Genomic DNA, 22663 nt, shown 5'->3' with positions numbered 1-22663 from the left:
TGAATATATATATATATATATATATATATATATATATATATCTATATATATATATATATATATATATATATATACATATATATATAGTATATCTACAAATTTTTGGACTTTCTGTCATTTGCCCTTTTTATTATTTTTTTTGGACTTTCTCTTTTTTTTCTCACAAAAAGACTTTTTCATAACATTTCTTTCAAAATCTCTGGGTACCTTTTGTTATAAGTGTATATATCTGATTTGTTATTTTGTATATGTTTAATACATTGATGCTATGCTTTAACCTTAAAATGTATTAATATTTCTCTGTATATTAACTTTAGACTTTTTTAGAAGCTCCCTAGCTTTGTATACATTTCGTGCTTTTAGGTCAATTGTTTTCAGTTGCTTGTACCTTTATATTGAAATCTCAATAATTTTGTGAAATAACTAGCTTGTTTACTGTTTTTTTTTAAGGACTGGTTGAGAGAATGTGTGTCTTCAGTAGCCGTGCTATGATTTATGTATGTGCTTTGTAGGTTAAATTACAATGCTGACAGAGCAGACAAAGATGAAAGTATCTTAAATGTGGACCAAACATTTCGAGCAGCAAAGAAAAAAAAAGTGTTCGTGTGATTCTTTTAAAGCCATAAATCACCCACAATTATTAAACATTTCTGGCATTAGTTTAGTTTGTCTACCACGGTAGTTGTTTTAGTTTATTGTACGCAAATAAAGGCAGACTTCTCAAAATATTTGTAATAAAACAGCAGTCTCCTAAATTCACTAAAATAGCCTTCAACCTACCAAGCATCACCCGTATCACCAGTTCCTAAGTTAGCTCATGGAATTGATTCACTAAAGTTCACTCACCTCTAGCGAATCAGCTTCTTAGAATAGTATTAAAACTGGAGGAGCTAGAGAGGCTTTTAGGGAATTTAGGCCCACAAAGTTTAAATTAATACATCAAAATCAATAGCAATTAGCTCACTTGGATAATACGTTCTTATGATATATCTTTTTTTGTGCTGTCTCTTATTTAGAATAGATGCCACATTCAAATCATATATAATAAAAATACTGGGCCTGGGCAATCGTTTCTTTACTAAAGTGAATTTTTGACAAACACAAGGATATTTATTTTGTTTTCACAAAATGTAAATCTGAATGAATGTACTATCTAATTTAATGAAAAGTAACAGATACTGATGAATTTGTCAGTGTTCATTGGTTTTCTTTAAATTATCTTTAAAGGGTTAAATACTTACCTCTAGCACGCTGGAGCGCCGTGCTAATCCTGATTCTTCTTCACAGAGCCTGGTCTGCGCTAATTTGAGGCATAGCGTGGCGGATACCAGAGCCTGCATTAAATGATAAGGTCCTTTAGCACAGTCGCTGGGATCTGCCTTGCTAAGCCTCCTAATAGAGTGTCCCGGGGGGTCTGTAAAACAGGGCTGGGATAAGCGCGGCTCTCCAGCAGGCTAGATGGTTAGTGTAAGGTTTCAGGTGAACTTTTTCACCTGTAGCAAAGGAACATTTATATTCATTTAGCGAAAACAAATGTAAATGCTCCCTGAATATTCAGTATTTGTTTCATTTTAAACTAAACAAATACCAAATAGTGTTGCAGATGAATATTCTGAAAACTAATTTTTTAGAATATTCATTCTAAAAGATTCATCCAAAACTAACAGTTAAATTACGAGTTTTGCGGTAAGAGCTGCTCGGTACTAACTTGCACGTTATTGTCACCGCTCACTTACCTACAGCGCTGGTATTACAGGTTTACAAAAACCCGGCGTTAGCAGGCAAAAAGTAAGCGTTGAGCAAAATTGTGCTCCATACCGCACTCCAATACCAGCGCTGCTAAAAGCCGCGGGGAGCTGGTTTTACATGCTCGTGCACGATTTCCCCATAGACATCAATGGGGAGAGCCGGCTGAAAAAAGCCTAACACCTGCAAAAAAGGAGCATAAAGCTCCGTAATGCAGCCCCATTGATTCCTATGGGGAAACAAAATTTATGTTTACACCTAACACCTTAAAATGAACCCCGAGTCTAAACACCCCTAATCTTACACTTATTAACCCCTAATCTGCCGCCCCCGACATCGCCGACACCTACATAATGTTATTAACCTCCACTCATCGCCGCCACTATAATAAACATATTAACCCCTAAACAGCCGCACTCCTGCATCACAAACATTAGTTAAATATTATTAACCCATAATCTGCCACCCCTAACATCGCCACAACCTACCTACATTTATTAACCCCTAATCTGCCACCCTCAAAGTCGCCACCACTATACTAAATTTATTAACCTCCTAAACCTAAGTCTCACCCTAACCCTAGCACCCCCTAACTTAAAAATAATTAAAATAAATCTAAATAAAAATTACTATCATTACCTAAATAATTCCTATTTAAATCTAAATACCTACCTGTAATTTAGGTAATTGTATTTAATTTAGGTAATTGTATTTAATTAATGTAATTTATTTAATTGTAGTGTAGGGTTAGGTGTTAGTGTAAGACAGGTTAGGCTTTATTTCACAGGTAAATTTGTATTTATTTTAGCTAGGCAGTTAGTAAATAGTTAATAACTATTTAGTAACTATTCTACCTAGTTAAAATAAATACAAACTTGCCTGTGAAATAAAAATAAAACCTAAGTTAGCTACAATGTAACTATTAGTTACATTGTAGCTAGCTTGGGGTTTATTTTACAGGTAAGTGTTTAGTTTTAAATAGGAATTATTTAGTTATTAATTGTAGGTTTTATTTAGATTTATTTTAATTATAATAAATTTAGGGGGTGTTAGGGTTAGATTTAGGGTTAGGTTAAGGGGTTAATATGTTTATTATAGTGGCGGTGATGTCCGGAGCGGCACATTAGGGGTTAATAAATGTAGGTAGGTGGCGGCGATGTTAGGGGCGGCAGATTAGGGGTTAATAATATTTAACTAGTGTTTGCGATGCAGGAGTGCGCTGGTTTAGGGGTTAATATGTTTATTATAGTGGCGGCGATGTCGAGAGTGGCAGATTAGGGCTTAATAATTTTATTTTAGTGTTTGCGATGCGGGAGGACCTCGGTATAGGGGTTAATAGGTAGTTTATGGGTGTTAGTGCACTTTTTAACACTTTAGTTATGAGTTTTATGCTACAGCTTTGTAGCATAAAACTCATAACTACTGACTTTAGATTGTGTTACAAATCTTGTGGTATAGGCTATACCGCTCACTTTTTGGCCTCCCAGAAAAAGCTTGTAATATCTGTGCTATGGAAGTCCTATTGAAAAAAGACTTTTCGCAAATTGCGTAAGTTAATTTGCGTTACAGCCAAAAAAGTGTGCGGGACAGCTTTTTTGACAAGACTCGTAATAGCAGCGGTAGTGAAAAAGCAGCGTTATAACCCATAACGCAAAACTCATAGTCTAGCCGTAATTTTTTTGCTACTGCTCAAGTCTAAAAAATACTGACCTTTAGACATAACAAAAAAAAATTAACCATCTATCAAACCCTGTGTATTACCTACAATATTGCTCAGTGCCAGACACTGAGATTTTGCAAAAAAGAACAATTTTACACTCTGCGGCATAGTACTGCACATTAGAAACTTCTAATATGAAATAACAGAACCCAGATATAGGAATAGAATATGCCTAGGCGCCAGACTAACGGAGGCTAAGGTAAAATAATAGTATTTAATATAAGATAGTAAAATAATAGGTAAAATAACAATAATATTAATATAAGATATGTTAATACAATATGACAATTTGCATGGATCCACGCCTAAAATATAAAATGATATAAAATAGCAAAACTGGATGATAAAACTGAATGATAAAACCTGCACAATAAAAAATTCAAGATTCACAACATAATTATAATAAATCAGCAATACAGTCAGTGAGTATGGTGCGTGCAATAAAATACAAAAATAGCGATCAGTCTGTTCAAAGGGTAACTCCAATCGTGTGCAGAAAATCCAAAAAATCCACAAAAATCCAAGAAAATCCAAAGAAAGTCCTAAAAAATGCTCCTAAACAATGCTCCTAAAAAATTGTGTCCAAAGTGTGTGGCACTTTTTTCTTTTCTATAATGTTAGACTTTTTTTATTTTCTGTAATTTTAGATTAGTTTAAACTTAGTTTTCTTTATTTTTTAAGTACTGTTAGGATTTTTTATTTTAATTGTAATGTAGTTTTAAAAAAAAAAGTAATTAATGGGTTAATTTAGAGGGTGTTAGGTTAGGGGCTTAGTCATTAAATTATTTTTGGCGTTGTGGGGGTTGGAGGTTTAGGGGTTAATGTATTAGGTAGTTTGCAATGTTGGGTTTTGCGTTAATAGGGGTTAATAATTTTATTAGGTTTGTTTTTTTTTCTTAAAACTTTGTGTGGGCGGTTAGTTTTTTTTAATACTTATTGCGGGCGGTTAGTTGTTTTTTTTTATACTTATTGTGGGCAGTTAGTTTTTTGTTTGTTTTTTAATACTTATTGCGGGCGGTTATTTTTTTTTTTGTAATGCTCCATTTGCCTTCGCTCCATCCCGGTGGATTCCGAAAATGGCAGGGTGGTGAAAGGTGGATTTTGTTGGCTGCCTCGCGCTGCCAACATTCCTTTGAGGATGCATGTGCAACTGCCGATGGCGATGGATGCGTTACAAATGCGATAATACTATAGATGACTCACTTTTGAAACATTTGAATAACTCAATTATTTTTAGACAAATCTACAGTACAAATTACAGCACCAATGCCCATGAAATCTTGCTGGGAAATAACCAAATTGAATTTATGCATTTTTATGTCAATGTATTTTTCTTAAATTATTAGACTAGTATGCATTAAGGGGGCAATTTATCAAGCTGAGGTGGACAGGGCGCACATTTACGCGCTTCTGTCTGCCGCAGCTCACCTGTGGCAGGCTGAATTCCCCTGGTGGAATTCAGCATTGCACATGAGCGCTATTTTGCGCTCGCATGCAATCCCACCCCCTGCCCGTGCACAGCCTATTAAGCGTGAGTAGGAGCTGTCAATCTCCCCGGTCGGACTAGACAGCATAGATTGTTTTTCGCTACTTTAAAAGTGGCGAAAGGTTAAGAAAGCAGTGGTCTGATGACTGTTGCTTGTTTAATACGGCGTGCAGGTTCTCTTGTGAGAACCTGCAGCCATAGGGGCTCAAAGGCTGGCGAAAGCCTTTGATAAATCGACCCCTAAAGATTTGAATTTGAACAAAATGCATCTAGCTGTATACTATGTCAACTTAAAGTACAATCAAATACAACATAATTTCATAATCAACAAATGCATAATAAAAAGACATTGAAAATATAATGTTGTGGACATTTCAATTTCAATATAAATCCCACTCCAATTGTTAATATTCACTGAGAAAATATTGTTATCTTTTTGTTATAAAATTCCAGCAATAGGAAATTATCTTCTTCTTCTTAATTTGTTTTAATTTGTGAAAAGTCAATTTTGAGGATTTCAGCTTTGGCATGACTCCAAGAGGCCCATTTATCAAGCTCCGTATGGAGCTTGAAGGGCCGTGTTTCTGGCGAGTCTGAAGACTCGCCAGAAACACAAGTTATGAAGCAGCGGTCTAAAGACCGCTGCTCCATAACCCTGCCCGCCTGCTCTGATGAGGCGGACAGGAATCGCCACAATTCAACCCGATCGAGTACGATCGGGTTGATTGACACCCCCTGCTGGTGCAATGCTGAATACGGAGAGCGTATTGCTCTCCGTATTCAGCGATGTCTGTCGGACCTGATCCGCACTGTCAGATCAAGTCCGACAGACATTTGTTAAAATGGCCTCCATGAGGCCTATTTATCAAGCTGTCAACCGCAAATACGCTGAGCCCTGCTTAGGCTTAAATAAAAAAACAACATGGAGTCTGTTGTGTCATGAAAAATTCATGACAAGCACTTTCTGACTACTTTTGCTAGCTCCGGGAGCGGCAGGATAGGGGTTAATAAGTTTATTAGAGTGGCGGTGGGCTCTGGGAGCGGCAGGATAGGGGTTAATAAGTTTATTAGAGTGGCGGTGGGCTCCGGAAGCGGCAGGATAGGGGTTAATACGTTTATTAGAGTGGCGGTGGGCTCCGGAGCGGCAGGATAGGGGTTAATAAGTTTATTAAAGTGGTGTTGGGCTCCGGGAGCGGCAGGATAGGGGTTAATACGTTTATTAGAGTGGCGGTGGGGTCCGGGAGCGGCGGGATAGGGGTAAAACAGTGTAGTATAGTGTGGGTGTTTAGTGAAGTATACATATAAAGCTGGGAAAAAGCCGAATAGCAGCGAGATCGATGACTGTCAGTTAACAACAGTCCGTTGTTCATCACCCCGTACTTGGTGCACGGCTTTTTGACAGCTTTTTTGTTAACTATGGAGAACGTATTCAGGTCCACGGCAGCGATGTTAGGCAATGTCAGGCGAGCGTATTGGTGCCGGCGAATGCAGCACAGTTGACGGCTTGATAAGTAGGCTTCAATGTCTGTGACAGTATCCTGGTATTTTTTTAAATATTTGATGTGTAGTTAGTTCATACGTGATCATTCATATTTAACCCAATTTGGAGGTTATTAAATAATTACTAGTAGGTAGAACTCATAGAGATAGAATGATTGATAGATAGACAGACAGACAGACAGACAGACATATAGAATCTGGTAAAGCTCACACTAATTGGTCAAAAGCCCTTAGAAAATACTTGTGTTTCATACAATTTTGGAGAAAACTGTTTAAAGGAATATTAAAGAAACAATAAATTAAAAATGTAATTCCCCTTATTGCCTGGATTACAATTGGAGAGCTAATGATAACTCAGGGTGCAATATCAATATTGCAGGACCATGCTAAAATGAGCACACAAATTGATATTACGAGTCTATGGTAATGAAAAATTACCATAGAATGTTTAGTGCGTCCGAGATCCCTTTAGCATGCTATATTATTTCAACAGAGATCACGCCCACGCTACATATCTCTCATATTACAAGTTGATTGTTACGTCTTGCGCTTGAGCACTAAATTTTTACTTTCAACTTGTAATACCAGCCCTAACATAAAGGCGCTATTTATATACCTTGAATGCAATTAGTGCTCAACAGTGATAACATTTAACAATGTACTTGTAATTTAGGACAAAATGTTGAACTATTTGGATTAGAACAATGGTTTTTTTTTTGCTTCCTTCAGAGAAGCTGAAGTATAAACTGCAGAATCACGAACTCTGACTGTAACACATACTACACAATGATTGCTTGCTAATCTATATCCCTAAGTGGACATAAAATAAATCTCACTCCAGAGAGTTTTCAAAGGGTTTGTTCATTTAGATGCAAAATAATATAAACATTGTTAACAAAAAGACATACTTTTAAAAGATGTATTTTGCACAGAGATCTAATCCCTAATTTGGGATATTGTATATTCACAATCCATATATCAAAATTACTTTAATCTACATTTATCTTTTTAATAACGTGCCTAAACATTTTGTTGTACATAAATGTTGCAAAATATTCCACAAGAAGCAACATCATCACGATTTAATGGGCTAGATTTATAGATGTCCGTTACACTGCTGAGGGGTCTTATTGATCAGGTGAGATCCTGTTTTAAATACAGTGAGGCTCATTTCACTATCTTTTTTAAACCTGTCCTCAGACCTCCCCTACAGGCCAGATTTTCAGGATTAACTTGGGTGAGAGCAGGTAGAATAACTTTGCTACTAATCAGCTGATTATTTCACCTATGTTGTTCTAGTTCAGAAATCCTCAAAATCTACACTGTTAGGGAGGTCTGAGAACAGGATTGAAAACCAGTGATCTAACTTACCCCCTTTGGGTGTTCCTGCCGTTAAAATGACAGTAAACACCTTATTATTACAAGACATTTCTTTTGTGTTGCTATAGAATAACATACCAGCCAAGTCTGAACATTTTTAAAACAAACATCCATTTTACAGAAATTATTTTTTAATAGTCAAACTCCACTCACTATTTGTCTTTATTAGGAGTATCTTGGTTTTTAATCTGCAGACAACAAGGTTAGAAATGGTCATAAAGTTAGTATTAGTTAACGTCAGTAAGTGAAAGATATGTAGTAGGGTTAACCTTAAGAAGTCAGCAGGGTACAATTCATATTCTGACAAGCAGACATTTTTCAGAGCTAAATTACATGAAAAGGGGCAAAATGAATAATAAAAATATAATGGAAAGTTGTTTCATTATGCACAACTAAACATTTTATTTGAAATAATTTGCTTATTGTCCTTTTAACATATATAGGGCTAGATTATCGTGCTCACAAACGGGCAAATTTGCCCTTTTGCAGGGGGCACGAAAATTAAACAGCCATTACAAGTGGCTGGTTATTGCTACCACAAGCTTGCAGTAACAGTTAGTACTTTTAAAATTAACCAGAGATCCGATCTCTGGTTAATTTTATAAATGTGCCCCAAATGCCCATAAATTACTGCCTAGTGTATTTTATTAAAAAATAAATATAGCAGCGACTTTATTTTTTAAATAAAATAACTGCACCAGGCAGTATTTTGAGGGTAAAGTCAGCAGCTGTGGAGTGTTAGAAAAAAAACGGCACTGAAAAGTGCCTTTACATTGCGGTCTTTTGGAGCTGTGTGTTCCCAGTAAATATATATGTATAAGCTTATATACAGGTACATATATATTTGTGTGTTAATATGTGAATATATACATATTAACAAATAAAGATAGATAGATAGATAGATAGATAGATAGATAGATAGATAGATAGATAGATAGATAGATAGATAGAGGCAAGTAGAATGTTACAGTTCAGGAAACTGAAAACAAGCAGCACCAAAAAATTGCGCTGATTGGTGGAAGAATAATAAGCAGCTGTTAAAAAACAAATATATTATAAGTGAAACGAAGTTCCACAAATAGATATACAAGTAAATGATGTGTATACAAGAGGAAACAGCGCTTAAAAAATTATATTCTAAGACAAATGACACATAGAACACATAAAACTAAGAGACACTTAGATTATAATTATATGTAAAAAGTCCACGTATGACTTTCTGAAGATGTGTATCCCATTACCAGAATCTACCTCAATAGAGGTAAGTTGCCGCTCTGCAAGGGGTTAATAGGGTTCCGATACTGGTGTATGCTGGAAGGTGCCTTTTATAATTCCATCCACCTTTTGGGGTATGTAGTGACAGGGTAGTTCACATCCAATTCTCTCCTCCAAAGTTGTTCACAAGCAACATCCACCTCTTGGAGTATGTAGATTAGGGATGGGCGAATGTTTCGCAACATTCGAAAAACGGCACGAATTTTAACACATTCGTTCGTTCGAATCGAATTTCGAATGTTTACATAACATTCTAACATTCGATTTTCGAATATTCGGTTTCGAATTTTACGATTACATTCGAAAATATTCGAATTCGAAAAATTCGAATTTAGATTGTAATAGTATTTCTAATGCTTTTTCTTTAAATGTAATATTCGAATTATGCAATATTCGAATTCGAAAAATTCGAATTTAGATTGTAATAGTATTTCTAATGCTTTTTCTTTAAATGTAATATTCGAATTATGCAATACGTGTATTCGAATTCGAAAAATTCGAATTTAGATTGTAATAGTATTTCTAATGCTTTTTCTTTAAATGTAATATTCGAATTATGCAATACGTGTATTCGAATTTGAAAAATTCGAATTTAGATTGTAATAGTATTTCTAATGCTTTTTCTTTAAATGTAATATTCGAATTATGCAATATTCGAATTTGAAAAATTCGAATTTAGATTGTAATAGTATTTCTAATGCTTTTTCTTTAAATGTAATATTCGAATTATGCAATATTCGAATTCGAAAAATTCGAATTTAGATTGTAATAGTATTTCTAATGCTTTTTCTTTAAATGTAATATTCGAATTATGCAATACGTGTATTCGAATTCGAAAAATTCGAATTTAGATTGTAATAGTATTTCTAATGCTTTTAAATGTAATATTCGAATTATGCAATATTCGAATTCGAAAAATTCGAATTTATATTCGAATTCGAAAAATTCGAATTTATATTCGAATTCGAAAAATTCGAATTTCGAATGTAGACATTCGATATAATTATAAACATTCGAATTCGAAAGTGACATTCGAAAACTGTAAATAACATTCGATTTTCGAATTTTTAAGAATATTCGTTCTTATCGACATTCGAATTTAGAATTCGAATTTCGGTAATAACATTCGTTCTACATTCGAAATTCAAAAATTTGCACATTCGCCCATCCCTAATGTAGATACAGACTGGTAAAGTAATCTCTGTATTGCAGACTGATAAAGTAATCTCTGTATTGCAGACTGGTAAAGTAATCTCTGTATTGCAGACTGATAAAGTGATCTCTGTATTGCAGACTGATAAAGTGATCTCTGTGTTGCAGACTGATAAAGTGATCTCTGTATTGCAGACTGATAAAGTGATCTCTGTATTGCAGACTGATAAAGCGATCTCTGTATTGCAGACTGGTAAAGCGATCTCTGTGTTGCAGACTGATAAAGTGATCTCTGTATTGCAGACTGATAAAGTGATCTCTGTATTGCAGACTGATAAAGTAATCTCTGTATTGCAGACTGATAAAGTGATCTCTGTATTGCAGACTGATAAAGTGATCTCTGTATTGCAGACTGATAAAGTGATCTCTGTATTGCAGACTGATAAAGTGATCTCTGTATTGCAGACTGATAAAGTAATCTCTGTATTGCAGACTGGTAAAGTAATCTCTGTATTGCAGACTGATAAAGTGATCTCTGTATTGCAGACTGATAAAGTAATCTCTGTATTGCAGACTGATAAAGTGATCTCTGTATTGCAGACTGATAAAGTAATCTCTGTATTGCAGACTGATAAAGTGATCTCTGTATTGCAGACTGATAAAGTAATCTCTGTATTGCAGACTGATAAAGTGATCTCTGTATTGCAGACTGATAAAGTGATCTCTGTATTGCAGACTGATAAAGTGATCTCTGTATTGCAGACTGATAAAGTGATCTCTGTATTGCAGACTGGTAAAGCGATCTCTGTGTTGATCCTCACAGGAAGGAGAGCCTTATCAAAATGTGCACAACCCTGTATATATATATATATATATATATATATATATATATATATATATCTATATCAGCATATGAATATATATTTGCTGCCAATTCTGCGCTACTTACCCTCTTCACTGTGCTTAGGTTCTCATGCCGTCTCTGAGCCTATGAAAGCGCGTTCTTGTGAGCGCAATGCTTCCAAGCAATGCGAACTCTAGCTTGCATTTACATTGCTGACAACTTGTAATACCAGCACATATTAGTGTGCACTGGTATTACTCAGTGGATGCAAAGAAGCAGCAGCACCAGTAGCAAAACTTTTATTACGACAAGAGAACAAACAGACACAAAGTTTCGGGGCTCACCCCTTAGTGATGTCATTTTCTGGATTTTTGGGGAAACGTCTCCTTCCTTGCAGCAGACACAGTGTTGCTGGTTGTGCTAGATTCCTGTCTACACTACTACTGGTATTACTCAGTGGAGTGCAAATATCACTCCACTTGTAATCTGGCCCATAGTTGTATTAAGTGCCACAAAGGTGGAAAAGCAATAATTACAGCATCAATTTGAAAACACGTTTGCAAGACAACATCTATAAATTAATGTAAATATTAAAAATTAATCTATTTAATATCAGCAGCCTTGCTGAGTAGAACAATATTTGTATCTGCTAACTCACAGACATAAAAAAATGGACTGAGGGCGGCATTTCCAGGCATTCTTATAGAGTGCTTTTTTATCCTAAACAGCCTCTGAACAGATTGCCTGTGTACAGTAACTCAATGTGTCTCACTTTATTTTAGCTGATGGTATTGTCTTTTTTGTTTTATTTTATATGCATGGGTTACAGTGTTTCAATTTGTTTTGTATATGTTTTATTCATTTTTGTGATAATGTATTTCTAAAGAACCATTAGATACAGAACAATTAAACACCAACAAATGCATAATGAAAAGACAATGCAAAAAAACGTAGGGGTTTATTTATCAATGTGTGAGAAGACATGATACGAAGTAGCGTATCATGTCCGCTGCACATCGCTAAATGCCGACAGCATACGCTGTCAGCATTTATCATTGCATCAGCAGTTCTTGTGAACTGCTGGTGCAATGCCGCCCCCTACAGATTTGCGGCCAATCGGCCGCTAGTAGGGGGTGTCAATCAACCCGATCGTATTCGATCAGGTTGATTTCTGTCCGCTGCCTCAGAGCAGGTGGACAAGTTATGAGCAGATAAATATGGAGCTTGATAAATATACCCCTTACTCTCTTCCATTTTAACTGCCCCTGTGTCATCTGACAGTCATTAGCCAATCAAAAACTGTATATGCCTATAAACTGTGTGTGTACTTTTGCACATGCTCAGTATTAGCTTGTGTCTCAGCAAGTGGGCATATAAAAAGACTGAGCACATTTGATAATAGAAGTAATTGGAAAGTTGTTTATTTTTTTAAGTTGCATGTTGTATCTGAATCATGAAACTTTCATTTTGAATTGTGTCCCTTAAAGAGTGGAAGTGGTTCTTTCCCACAGGATGTTAATGGTTTCAAGATAGTAACGGCTTTATTGATTTCAATGGAGCTGATCTCGCTACGGGCAAATCTGTTTAGGGGTGGGTACAAATATCTTTGGATCTTGCAGCAATATTGCAACAAGTTTTGTGCGGAGTGGGGAGATAAGACATTCATTTAACAAATTAGTTTTTATGAATCTTGGCCAATGATACAAAATCCAATTTTGTGCATAAAATGTTAGAAAGCAATATTTTTCCTAGTTAATCATCAATCATCAATGTATCTTCAATAATAATGATGCTATTTTATCAGTAGTATAGATAAGTGCCGGTTTAAGGGTTATTTAAATTATATATATTTTATTTATTTTAACATGTCACTTTCTAAATACACCATTGCTACTTTATCAAGAAGATAGAACCAAGACTATAGATTGGAGATCTAGAAAAGATATATAGGAGCAAGAATGTGGGCAATCATTAATCTTAATGATTCTGTACAATGTACAAGAGGAAAATACCATTAACGATAAATGTCATTCATCACCATTTGTATTATCTAAGTTCTTTCATGGGTTTTATGTGTACAAAGCTTGGAATATTTTTCATTTTTTAGAAAAAAAAAATATAAAAACATAGATACGCATACTGCAAGGTATTTTGTAAGGAATAAAACATAACAGTCACTTAAAACAGAACACAAATATTTATAGATAAGAAATTTAAGAAGTCTTTTACACTACTATAATATTTACTTCATGGTTAAATAACATTTTCCCCAATGACAGACATCCAAAACAGAAAGTTCATAGATTCCTTAAAAATATTTTGTGTGCAGCAATATAACATATGCACTTGGAGTATTTATTTGCAATCAGGCAGTATTGAAGATACTGAAGCTCTTGAATATAGATAAATAAACTGGGCTTAATATTGATATAAGTAGAAGGAGTTGGGCTCAATCTTTATAGTTAAACAAGAGGCAAGAAAAGTTTGAGGCACAGGTGTCGGGGGGGGGGGGGGGGGGTGTCGCCGCACCGCTCTAGCCATTGCTAGAGGCGCGGCATATCCTTCCCTGCCAGGGGCTGTGTTGGGTCCGGATGCGTGCAGCGCTGACGTCATCGTCGCACGCTCCTCTCTCTCAGATGCTGGTCCGGATTCCTCTGACGCGAATCCTGCGCCTATGTAAGTCGCTCAATAATGATCTATCACTGCCCAAGTATAGGTGTTACTTTGTGTGCTCCTGGGTGTGATAGATCATTACTACAGTATTGCCTTTATGTCTTTGAACCCTGCCTGTCTGACTAGTCTGCCTGTTATACTCCTGAATTGCTGGATTGATATACTGTTGCTGAACCCTGCCTGTCTGACTAGTCTGCCTGTTATACTCCTGAATTGCTGGATTGATATACTGCTGCTGAACTCTGCCTGTCTGACTACTCTGCCTGTTTAACCCCTAAATTGCTGGATTGATATACTGCTGCTAAACTCTGCCTGTCTGACTACTCTGCCTGTTTAACCCCTAAATCGCTGGATTGATATACTGCTGCTGCTGAACCATGCCTGCATCCGGACATAGATACATGTGCTTGGAGGGGCCGCTCCTGTTACACTGTGCTTCTACTTGGATCAAATTTGGGGCTTGACTCGCTCACTCGACCCAGTACATCATTCCTCCATAGCGGATCACACTAAGAAACATAGATTACGGAAAGTAATCGAGAGGTAACGCTTTTTTCTTCTTCTCTTCTTGTTGGATACAAATGCCTAATTGATAACAAATGAACAAGTGAAAGAGCAGGTGGTCGAGACGGCCTGTATCCCTGCTTGTGGCTTTGTGTTGGCTGTATTGATAAATTACTGGGAAGAAAAAGTATTGGGAAGAAAAATTGTGTTAATGAGTATAACTAGTGGTCTAAGACAGTTCATATATATGTATACATACGGACTGGGGAATGTATTATCAATGACTGCAGCTTAAAACAGCAGTGAAGATTTGTTTATTCATATATCTCTGATGAGTATTAAGTGTTTATCATCACAATTTTGTAGCACACGTTTTTTTGGTGATCAGGTATATAGCAGTATTTGCATTGGTATATGCAGAGGGGTACGGTAAATCATGGAATTGGATAAGACAGTTTTGTCAAGTTCTCTATACAATGCTGAATCAAGGAAGGAACTTTTTAGACGTGTATTTGTGGCTGATAGACATGAGGGGTTTAGTCCCTGCATGGAGTCGCAGTTTAAAGCTCTGGAAAAATTGCTGGTGGCCGATTTGCGGTTAACCTGGGACATTGAAGCTTTTGGGCATTATGTGGAGCTCTGTAGGATTCCATGGGGATTAAGATTAAACAAATTTCCTACCTTTGAGGTGGACAACCCTGACATTATACAAGAGTGGAATAATGCGCTCACGGAATGCTCATTAAAATTACTTAACATCCTTACAAAATGCAAAGTGCAGAAAAGAGTGAATTTGAAGGAGAGAATGTTGGAAATTGAGAAAGAACTTAAAAAATTCGAACAACATGAGGATTTTCTAGAGCAGAAGAAACAGATGAAGGAGCATATGGACAAGTTAGATGCCACCCTAGCTGAGCGTAAAGGAGGAAAGTTCCATCGTGATAGGTTGGACTATGAGACCAATAGGGTGTATCAATGGCCAATTACACAAAAAAAACCTTGGAAGTCTTTTTCTGGCAAAGGAAGAAAATGGAATACAAAAAACGAAAATAAGGCAAAGAAAGATGAAAATAAAATTCCTAAGCCCATATTGAAAAATAAGCAATCAAAGAAAGTGTTATTTTCTTCAACTGAGGAGGAGTCCTCGGACCAGGAATCGGCAGATTCAGCAGAATCTTTATCCCCATCTCCTTCTTCCTCTTCTCTTTCTTCTGTCTCTTCCTCTGTTTCCTCCTCTGTTTCCTCTCATTCTCTGCAGGTGACCAGCAATGAAGATACAGAGAGTGAAGGGCCATCAACAAGGTCTAAGGAGTTGAGAAGAGAGCGTAGCAAAGAATCCAAGAAGGGATCCAAAGTCCCTTTAGACGGGTCAGGAGATCCAAAGGCAAAAAGAAAAAAGAAATAAGACAACAAAATCTGGGACAATTAGATCTCAATGTTATCAATTTATCTTCATTTGTGCTTAATAAAGATCAACTACGTTTGCTAAGTAGGGGGTTGGGGTTTGCTCCCACTACAGATTTCTCTCCCTTCAATACTTTACTAGACATTAACAGGTTTTTTCGTAAGCTAACACTAAAAAAGTTTTTTTGCTTTGCAACCCAATGTTAATAACAATAGCAATATTAGACTTAGTGATAGTAGTCAAATAGCTCAAACACAAGAGGTTTCTTTTCAGGATGCCTGCACATTGAGTACACTGATAGATTTGCAAACGGGTCATGATACATTGTGTGAACGCTCTGTGCTTCAGGGGCCCAAGAAGTATGGTTCTGATTTTTACCCTATACAATTTAGGGGATCTGCCATTAACATGTTCCAAAAAACCGTAGAAAGGGACATTTTGAATCTGTCATTAAATAAAAAATCAGTCAGAGGTAATTTGAAGAAAGCTGAGAAATTGGCGTTAGAATCACTTAAATGCAATCATGATGTAGTCATTAGAAACTCCAATAAAGGGGGCAATATTGTGGTTTTGAATAAGAATGACTATTTCGATGAAGCATTGCGCCAATTGAATGACACCACTACCTATACATTACTCAGTGGAAATCTCACATTAATTTTCAAGCGAGAGCTATTGTTGTTGCTTGATGATGGAGTTTATCTAGGATTATTTAGACAAGAGGATATTGAATTGTTGGTTCCTGAGTTTCCAATAGTACCTTTATTTCACTATTTGCCTAAAGTCCATAAGAATCCCATACGGCCACCGGGAAGGTCCATTGTGTCGGGCATTGGGTCTCTACTTGAGCCCCTCTCAGAGTGGTTGGACATTATACTTTAGCCAATAGTGAAAAGTTTATTCAGTTTATCTCAGAGATTCCTCACATTTACTTGACAGCTTGAAAATTTTTGAATGGAAGCCTGAGTATTCCTGGGTAGTAGTAGACATAGTGTCACTTTATACGGCCATCCCACATACATCAGGGATTATGGCTGTGAGAGATTTTCTTGATAAGTTCTCTGCATATGAAGACAATGTCAAAGTGTATATTTGTGCCATTTTGGAATTTGTACTTACTCATAATTTCTTAATTTTTTAAGGCAAATATTACCTACAGTGTTGTGGCATGGCAATGGGGGCAAAATTTGCCCCCTGCTTTGCCAATTTATATGTGGGCTTTTGGGAGATAAAGTATTTGTATAATGATGAATTTAAAGTACATACTGAAAGAATACTTTATTACAAAAGGTTTATTGATGCTCTGATTATAATCATTGATGAACCTTTGGATGACATTGGGTTCGAAAAGTTTCTCCTCTTCCTAAATAACAATGAATTGTGTTTGAAATTTGTGGGAGGATATAATCATAAATGTATTGACTTTTTGGACATAACCCTGGAGGGGGACGTGGTGGAAGAAAAGATAGTGTCCAAAACTTTCCGCAAGAGTACTGCTGGTAACACAATCCTACATGCAAGTTCTTGTCACCCCCTCCCCCCCCCACTTGGTTCATGCTATACCGAGAGGTCAATACTTTAGACTGAGATGAAATACTGAAGATGATGCAATATATTTACATCAGGCAGATGAACTCACAAAAAGACTCATTGCAAGGGGTTATGATCCAAAGAAATAGGAGAAAACCAAGTTGGAAATCAGCAAAATAAAAATTAGGAATAGAGTTGAAAAAGATAATTCTTTACAATTTGATGACAGTACCATTGTTTTCACAATGGAATATACTAACCATATTTCCTGATATTGTGAAAATATTTAAAAGAAATATGCCACTATTGGGAGGAGATCAAATTTTGCAAAACTATACTTCAAGTTGCAGATTTGTATAAAAAAAAAAACAGTAACAATGGCGGCTCAGCTAGCTCCCAGTTTGGTTTCCAATATGAGGGCAAATAAAGGAGATAATTGGTTAAGGAAAACAGGATGTTTCAAATGTGGAGCAAGAACATGTTTAACGTGCAGTATGATGGATGTGACTAATATATTCAGGTCTTCTGTAGATGAGAATGTATATCACATTGCCTATTATGCGAATTGTAAGACTATCGGCTAGATTTGGAGTTTTGTCGGTAACGACCCGAAAAGCTAACACCGGCTTTTTTCTGGCCGCACCATAAAAATAACTCTGGTATTGAGAGTCCACATAAAGGCTGCGTTAGGCTCCAAAAAAGGAGCGTAGAGCATTTTTAACGCAACTTCAACTCTCGATACCAGAGTTGCTTACGCAAGCGGCCAGCCTCAAAAACGTGCTCGTGCACGATTCCCCCATAGGAAACAATGGGGCTGTTTGAGCTGAAAAAAAACCTAACACCTGCAAAAAAGCCGCGTTCAGCTCTTAACGCAGCCCCATTGTTTGCTATGCGTAAACACTTCCTACGTCTGCACCTAACACCCTAACATGTACCCCGAGTCTAAACACCCCTAACCTTACACTTATTAACCTCTAATCTGCCGCCCCCGCTATCGCTGACCCCTGCATATTATTATAAACCCCTAATCTGCCGCTCCGTATACCGCCGCAACATACATTATAGTTATGTACCCCTAATCTGCTGCCCCTAACACCGCCGACCCCTATATTATATTTATTAACCCCTAATCTGCTCCCCACAACGTCGCCTCCACCTGCCTACACTTATTAACCCCTAATCTGCCGACCGGACCTGAGTGCTACTATAATAAAGTTATTAACCCCTAATCCGCCTCACTAACCCTATAATAAATAGTATTAACCCCTAATCTGCCCTCCCTAACATCGCCGACACCTAACTTCAATTATTAACCCCTAATCTGCCGACCGGAGCTCACCGCTATTCTAATAAATGTATTAACCCCTAAAGCTAAGTCTAACCCTAACACTAACACCCCCCTAAGTTAAATATAATTTTAATCTAATGAAATAAATTAACTCTTATTAAATAAATTATTCCTATTTAAAGCTAAATACTTACCTGTAAAATAAATCCTAATATAGCTACAATATAAATTATAATTACATTGTAGCTATTTTAGGATTAATATTTATTTTACAGGCAACTTTGTAATTATTTTAACTATGTACAATAGCTATTAAATAGTTAAGAACTATTTAATAGTTACCTAGTTAAAATAATTACAACATTACCTGTAAAATAAATCCTAACCTAAGTTACAATTAAACCTAACACTATACTATCATTAAATTAATTAAATAAAATACCTACAATTACCTACAATTAAACCTAACACTACACTATCAATAAATTAATTAAATACAATATCTACAAATAACTACAATGAAATAAACTAACTAAAGTACAAAAAATAAGAAAAGAACTAAGTTACAAAAAATAAAAAAATATCTACAAACATAAGAAAAATATTACAACAATTTTAAACTAATTACACCTACTCTAAGCCCCCTAATAAAATAACAAAGACCCCCAAAATAACAAAATGCCCTACCCTATTCTAAATTACTAAAGTTCAAAGCTCTTTTACCTTACCAGCCCTGAACAGGGCCCTTTGCGGGGCATGCCCCAAGAAGTTCAGCTCTTTTGCCTGTAAAAAAACATACAATACCCCCCCCCAACATTACAACCCACCACCCACATACCCCTAATCTAACCCAAACCCCTCTTAAATAAAGCTAACACTAAGCCCCTGAAGATCTTCCTACCTTATCTTCACCATACCAGGTTCACCGATCCGTCCTGAAGAGCTCCTCCGATGTCCTGATCCAAGCCCAAGCGGGGGGCTGAAAAAGGTCCATGATCCGGCTGAAGTCTTAGTCCAAGCAGGAGCTGAAGAGGTCCATGATCCGGCTGAAGTCTTCATCCAAGCGGGAGCTGAAGAGGTCCATGATCCAGATGAAGTCTTCTATCAACGGCATCTTCAATCTTCTTTCTTCGGGAGCCATCATCTTCCATCCGACGCAGAACATCCTCGTCTCCCGACGCCTACTAGCCGAATGAAGGTTCCTTTAAGGGACATCATCCAAGATGGCGTCCCTCGAATTCCGATTGGCTGATAGGATCCTATCAGCCAATCGGAATTAAGGTAGGAAAATTCTGATTGGCTGATGGAATCAGCCAATCAGAATCAAGTTCAATCCGATTGGCTGATCCGATCAGCCAATCAGATTGAGCTCGCATTCTATTGGCTGTTCCGATCAGCCAATAGAATGCAAGCTCAATCTGATTGGCTGATCGGATCAGCCAATCGGATTGAACTTGATTCTGATTGGCTGATTTCATCAGCCAATCAGAATATTCCTACCTTAATTCCGATTGGCTGATAGAATCCTATCAGCCAATCGGAATTCGAGGGATGCCATCTTGGATGACGTCCCTTAAAGGAACCTTCATTCGGCTAGTAGGCGTCGGGAGAAGAGGATGTTCCTCGTCGGATGGAAGATGATGGCTCCCGAAGAAAGAAGATTGAAGATGCCGTTGATAGAAGACTTCATCCGGATCATGGACCTCTTCAGCTCCTGCTTGGATGAAGACTTCAGCCGGATCATGGACCTCTTCAGCTCCTGCTTGGATGAAGACTTCAGCCGGATCATGGACCTCTTCAGCCCCCCACTTGGGCTTGGATCAGGACATCGGAGGAGCTCTTCAGGACGGATCGGTGAACCTGGTATGGTGAAGATAAGGTAGGAAGATCTTCAGGGGCTTAGTGTTAGGTTTATTTAAGGGGGATTTGGGTTAGATTAGGGGTATGTGGGTGGTGGGTTGTAATGTTGGGGGGGGGTATTGTATGTTTTTTTTACAGGCAAAAGAGCTGAACATCTTGGGGCATGCCCCGCAAAGGGCCCTGTTCAGGGCTGGTAAGGTAAAAGAGCTTTGAACTTTAGTAATTTAGAATAGGGTAGGGCATTTTGTTATTTTGGGGGTCTTTGTTATTTTATTAGGGGGCTTAGAGTAGGTGTAATTAGTTTAAAATTGTTGTAATATTTTTCTTATGTTTGTAGATATTTTTTTATTTTTTGTAACTTAGTTCTTTTTTATTTTTTGTACTTTAGTTAGTTTATTTCATTGTAGTTATTTGTAGATATTGTATTTAATTAATTTATTGATAGTGTAGTGTTAGGTTTAATTGTAGGTAATTGTAGGTATTTTATTTAATTAATTTAATGATAGTATAGTGTTAGGTTTAATTGTAACTTAGGTTAGGATTTATTTTACAGGTAATTTTGTAATTATTTTAACTAGGTAACTATTAAATAGTTCTTAACTATTTAATAGCTATTGTACATAGTTAAAATAATTACAAAGTTGCCTGTAAAATAAATATTAATCCTAAAATAGCTACAATGTAATTATAATTTATATTGTAGCTATATTAGGATTTATTTTACAGGTAAGTATTTAGCTTTAAATAGGAATAATTTATTTAATAAGAGTTAATTAATTTCGTTAGATTAAAATTATATTTAATTTAGGGGGGTGTTAGTGTTAGGGTTAGACTTAGCTTTAGGGGTTAATACATTTATTAGAATAGCGGTGAGCTCCGGTTGGCAGATTAGGGGTTAATGTTTGAAGTTAGGTGTCGGCGATGTTAGGGAGGGCAGATGAGGGGTTAATACTATTTATTATAGGGTTAGTGATGCCGATTAGGGGTTAATAACTTTATTATAGTAGCGGTGCGGTCTGGTCGGCAAATTAGGGGTTAATAAGTGTAGGCAGGTGGAGGCGACGTTGTGGGGGGCAGATTAGGGGTTAATAAATATAATATATGGGTCGGCGGTGTTAGGGGCAGCAGATTAGGGGTACATAGCTATAATGTAGGTGGCAGCGCTTTGCGGTCGGCAGATTAGGGGTTAATTATTGTAGGTAGTTGGCGGCGACGTTGTGGGGGGCAGATTAGGGGTTAATAAATATAATATAGGGGTCGGCGGTGTTAGGGGCTGCAGACTAGGGGTACATAAGTATAACGTAGGTGGCGGTCGGCAGATTAGGGGTTAAAAAAATTTAATCGAGTGGCGGCGATGTGGGGGGACCTCGGTTTAGGGGTACATAGGTAGTTTATGGGTGTTAGTGTACTTTAGAGTACAGTAGTTAAGAGCTTTATGAACTGGCGTTAGCCCAGAAAGCTCTTAACTACTGACTTTTTTATGCGGCTGGAGTTTTGTCGTTAGATTTCTAACGCTCACTTCAGACACGACTCTAAATACCGGAGTTAGAAAGATCCCATTGAAAAGATAGGATACGCAATTGACATAAGGGGATCTGCGGTATGGAAAAGTTGCGGCTGGAAAGTGAGCGTTAGACCCTTTTTTGAATGACTCCAAATACCGGCGGTAGCCTAAAACCAGCGTTAGGAGCCTCTAACGCTGGTTTTCACGGCTAACGCCAAACTCCAAATCTAGGCCTATGTTTGCTGTTTATCTGTTGGAGTGCAATATTTGCAATATCCAATATGTTGGGAAAACGACCAGAGAGGTCAATGTGAGGGTAAGGGAACATGTTAATGATGTGAAGAATTATTGTAAAGATTCTACAGTAGCCAGACACTTTAATCTTATACATTTCACCAATGTGGGTAAATTCAAGGTAAAAATTATTGATGTAGCCAAGGTCCCTTTAAGATGTGGAAATAAGTACAGTATAAGATTTTAGATAAGAAAGAGCTATACTGAATTTACCAACTTAAGACTAGAATTCCTAATGGCCTCAATTTAGAATGGGATATCAGTTATTTTGTTTAAATAGCCCTTAATGTTTAGATGGTATTTGATAATACATATGTTTAAAAACGGATCGTACCATATTTTATAATGAATGTCTATTTATAGTCGTAGTATTGGTATCGATGACATTTGTATGCATTTTGGAGTTTAATGTATTTGTGTATATATCAAAAAGACCAATATTTCCTGTTTACTTGTAATAAGGATGAAATTGTCTAATCTCTAAAGGATATGTAATGTGTAG

Source organism: Bombina bombina, chromosome 5, assembly GCF_027579735.1.
Source record: "Bombina bombina isolate aBomBom1 chromosome 5, aBomBom1.pri, whole genome shotgun sequence".
NCBI lineage: Eukaryota > Metazoa > Chordata > Amphibia > Anura > Bombinatoridae > Bombina > Bombina bombina.
This window is presented reverse-complemented; position numbering follows the sequence as displayed.